Raw genomic sequence first — 4,598 nt, forward strand, 5'->3', positions numbered from 1 at the left:
TCGACTTGCTTTCATGAGGCTGCTTGAAAAATCTTCCCTGTCAGTCCCTTACCACAACTTTGTTTCTGCCACTGTCTGTTCTTCAGCAGCTCTATGCGTCAAAGTCCCCGCTTTAAAAATCTGCCATAAAATAATCATGGCCTCAAGTTGCACCAGGGCAAGTTTAGGTTGGATATTAGGAAGAACTTCTTCACAGAAAGGGTAGTTAGGTACTGGAATAGGCTCCCCAGGGAGGTGGTTGAATCGCCATCCCTGGTTGTGTTTAAGAGCCGTTTGGATGTGGTGCTCGGGGATATGATTTAGTGTAGGGTTGTTAAGAGTTAGGGTACTGGTTAGGCTGCAGATGGACTTGATGATCTTCAAGGTCTTTTCCAACATGGGTAATTCTATGATTCTATGTTAAAAAATGTTTAAAAGTAACTCTGAAGGTCTCTCTTTTTTTTTTTTTTCCCCTTTCTTTCATCTCGAGTTCTAAAATAGTGTTTAAATTTTGTTTTAGTGCATAGGATCAATTAAGATTTTATTTGCGTGAAATCATTTTGCTCCTCCCTCTTTGCTAACTGAACTTGATGCTACACTTAGTGTTGTTTAATGAGAGAACGGTGCAGATGTGGAATGTATCACAAGAGAAGAGGCCTCTTATTTGCGATATTCCCTATTTTTCATTGAAAAGGAGACCAAACGTTGTGGAATAGTACAGTGGAAGAGAAGATTGCAGTCATTCATGTTGTAATTTTATTTCTTTAATTTGTCTTTTAAGCTTCCATCGTGAGCCAGCTCATGTTTTTGGCAATACCTTTTTGCCATGATACTGGCCCACATATAGATTCTGATTCTATGTTTTTGGGTTCATAACATACTTGTTGATGTATTCTCTCCCTTCTCCCAGCCATTAACCCAAGTCTTATTTATTCAGTGTCATCTTTTCACCAGCATACCTTCTTGGCCACTGTAATGTTCTTGGCACATGAAAAGTTTTTGCTTGTTGCAGAAAGAGTGCAGGGAATGTGAGTAATTTCTTGTTTTCATTAACGCTTTTTCACTTCTACATTCTTCCCTTTAGTTGCACTGACAGGTGCTTTGTAAAAATAAACCTCTTCCTGATCTCTAAGTACCCAGTGACTCTTCAGTTTTATGTCCACACGAAGGAATGTCAGCATTGTGTCTCACCCTGATGTCACCCATGGTAATAGTTCTCTTAAGGATAAATGTTCAGTAAATGGCTCTGATAGATGGCTTTAATTATTAACCTTTATATTGCACTGTTTAATTTTATGAGATAGATACATCTTTGACATAAATTCCCAGCTTTCTTTCCCACACCCACCTTCTGCATGTCCTCAGGCACAGTCCAAGTGTTGCTTCACGTACTCCCTTTTTGTCACGTAGCTCATCTCACATATTTGAGTTAAACCAATCATATAATTCTTTATTCTGTGTGAGAATCTTCCATCTGCTCAAGTCAAATGTGTATGTGATGGGTGTGTTCCTAACTATTTGAGACTAAGTTTACAATCCCTTCTTTGTCAAAACAATATGAGCTGAAACAAAATATTTCATCCATATGCTGCTGTGTGGTTTAATCTGAAGGGAGGAATTCCAGGCTGGTCAGTGTATTCCTCTCATATTTACTTTCTGAGATTGCTGAAGTCATCAAAATGCATGGAATTGTGTTACTTGTAACAGCTCTTCTGGCTCTGGACCTTACAGGTTGTTTCCCTTGGATTTCTTACCTCACAAGGGTGGCAGCTTAATACCAAGAAACTACTGTAACTTCCAGTGTTAATTTTTAATATGACAAACTCAAAACATTACAAATGTAGGCATTTTACAGTGCAAAACATTGCCTCTTGATTCTCAGTACATTATTGCAACCTTTGCTGTTTCTCCTGGGTCACAGAATCACAAGAATGGAAAGGACCTACAAGATCATTTAGTCCAACCATCCTCCAATTACTCTAGCTACAGCAAACCACTAAACCATCTCTCGTAGCTCCTCATCCAGACACCTCTTGAACATTGCCAGGGATGGATCTGGATTATCCAAAGTGTTAAAAAGAATTGTGCAGTCAGGAAGGAAAAAAACCAAAACAGATTATTATAATTAACTGAACTAAAGCTTCTATTTTAGTGAATATTCATGTTCTTAATGCTGGGAGCTGATCCAGTCATTACGAAGAACATTGGAAAATGTTAGCTGATTTCTGAAAGAACTGGATTTTGACTAAGTACTGCTTTCTGAAACCAAGGAGTAAGGCTGACCTCTGCATAAGTTAAATAAACTAAATACTCCAGCCAAAGGAATCTGCATACAAGCTTTGTAACACCTAAGTAACCATCTGTACATCAGAGAAGTTCTGCTCCTAAACAAGCGTGATAACTGCATACATTCCAGTTTTATGCCAGCTCTGTGGTATAGTTGGATTTTATTTTTTGTAGTTGCAATGATCTGTTCTGCTAAAAACAGGTGTGAGAAGCTGTATTTCGTATTTGCAGCTAACCTGGACCATGCAAGATATAGCGCAGCACATAGTGGTTACATTCTCCAGCAGTTTCCTTTGTATGTGCAGGTGGGTAAGTCCCATAGATTCTCACTGTTAGAAGTGTGTGTGGATACTGTTAGAAACATTAAAATACAGTCCGTATTCAGGTAAATAAAGTGCTACATTTTGTGTTTATACAGATAGATACTGAAGTCAATACCTCATACAAAGATAAATACTTTCTCCTGCTAAGAAATTCAGCATTACTGTGAAAGTAACTTTTTAAGAACAAATTTGATGTAGGAGACCAGTAACTGTTGCAACACATTTTACGTGTAACCAGCTCAATAGAAATGTGAGATGCATTTGATTTTGAAGAGTTGGATTTTGTTGTGGTGAGTGCAAAGAAACATCAAAAAATACCTGTTAGTTTCTGTTCTCACTGCTACTAGTAGTGCTCCAACTGTGCACCTCTAAGCTGACATCTCTGCTGGTAGTATCAGCTGCTTGTTAGCAGAAGAATTATTCATCAGTGCTGGGATGGTGTAATTCCAAATGTGGAACTCGAGCTACTGATGGCTGCAGTAAGAAGTCAGAGACCTGGATTATGGAAGGAACACGACAGTGTTTAACCAGCGGAGCTATCAACAGTGAAACTCAATTCAATTGGATTACGCTCTTTTTGCAGGATACGTTGATCTGATTTGCCTGTCACCGCTCAGGATTTAGACAGCACCAAGTATGTTTTGGAAGCTGTTAGAACGTGACAAAGTTGATGACACAGCATGTGCTAAAATGCAGAAGTGCCTTTGATGCAGTTCAAGGTAGGTCAGTGGGAAGCCACCAAGAAAATTGCAATAGCATCCGTCCTTTAGTTTTCAGTTTAGTTCTTCAATGTATTGCTACAAACCCTGTAGCTTCCAAAATAGCAACTCTGAGAAGCATTACATTCAGAATGCTTTAAAAAATACTCGTGTTTAAGAATGGAAAGCAAAAGTTCAAGGTAAGTTTAACTCCAAATTAAAGAAAAAAGTTTATAGAAAAGCTATTTACCGAGGAGAGGGAAAGGTGCTGCATGCGAAATTAAACTCTAGCTTGGTACAGATTCTTACCTAACATTAGAAACAGCCATGAGGTGATCGGACCAAAGGCCTTTATTCTTTAGCTTCAGATGCAGAAACTTCAGTTTTGTTTAAAGTCTGACAGCTCTTTGTTCTTCAGGTATTTACGTTTCTATCTGTAATTGCTGTGTAGTCACTGCATATCAGTGAATCACAGAAATATGTATTTGTATCATATATACCATTGATGAATAAAATACATCAAAAAATGTGCCTGCTTTGCAAACTGCCCAGTCACTGCACTGCTCACAAAGCTACCAAAAATACTGGAAACCACCTTTCCAGAAATGTTTGCCGTACTCTGATGGCTTATTTCCCCATGTGTATCACTGACTGCATAAGTACAATTCAATGGTGGAAGAGACCCATTTGTATTCTTTAATCACAGGTCATTTAGACGCAACTAAACATCAACCAACATTTTAGATACAACTCTTGTTAAAGAGGGAATGTTTACAATCAAACCTGTAATAAGAGATTTAAAAGCATTTCTTACGTGCATATCATCTTTCACTTTAGTAATACCTGTTATCTGTTACCAACGCCTGTTAATAGTTTTGGTACTGAAACACATACCACTGGTTTGAAGTATTTCCAATATCCCATTAACTCACAAGAATCACCTGCTGCCTGTAAAGTAACACAGAAAAAGATGATAAAGCTTTAAAAAGATAGGCACAACCTGCAGTCTTCTTACTTCACCTCTTATAGCTCCTGACAATAGTTGAATCTATCACCGAATAAGGACTGTGCTATTTTTACAAACAGCACACTGAGAAGCACTGTCCAGTTCCTATTCAGTTTCCTATTATCCATGCTGAAATTCTCCTGCCACAACTTAAGGCTGTTATCTCTAATTCTGTCATTAGTTACCAGGGCTAAGAGCATCCCGCTCCCAGACACATCGCAGACCCCATGTTGTTCCGCCCACAACATGGCGGTGGCGGATACACGCAGGCCGTGTCGTAAGCACCCAGCGGCCGCTCGGTGATGT

The 4,598-nt window shown here is 38.8% G+C and overlaps 1 long non-coding RNA gene across 16 annotated transcripts; it reads right to left on the reverse strand.

Moving 5' to 3' along the window:
* Nucleotides 1-1,774: 1,774 nt before the first annotated feature.
* Nucleotides 1,775-4,540, reverse strand: LOC107325105 (uncharacterized). Of its 16 annotated transcripts, XR_014940204.1 has the most exons (5): nucleotides 4,478-4,540; nucleotides 4,181-4,234; nucleotides 3,596-3,740; nucleotides 2,907-3,083; nucleotides 1,775-2,594 (listed from the first exon to the last, which is right to left on the reverse strand). It is a non-coding gene; the product is annotated as an uncharacterized LOC107325105 (long non-coding RNA). The 16 variants fall into 16 exon arrangements; XR_014940198.1 differs by having other exon boundaries at nucleotides 1,775-3,083; nucleotides 3,596-3,729; XR_004305444.2 differs by having other exon boundaries at nucleotides 1,775-3,083.
* Between the last annotated feature and the right edge of the window lie 58 nt (nucleotides 4,541-4,598).

The sequence above is a fragment of the Coturnix japonica genome, chromosome 1, assembly GCF_054131305.1.
Source record: "Coturnix japonica strain WE chromosome 1, WE-NBRP24, whole genome shotgun sequence".
Lineage (NCBI taxonomy): Eukaryota > Metazoa > Chordata > Aves > Galliformes > Phasianidae > Coturnix > Coturnix japonica.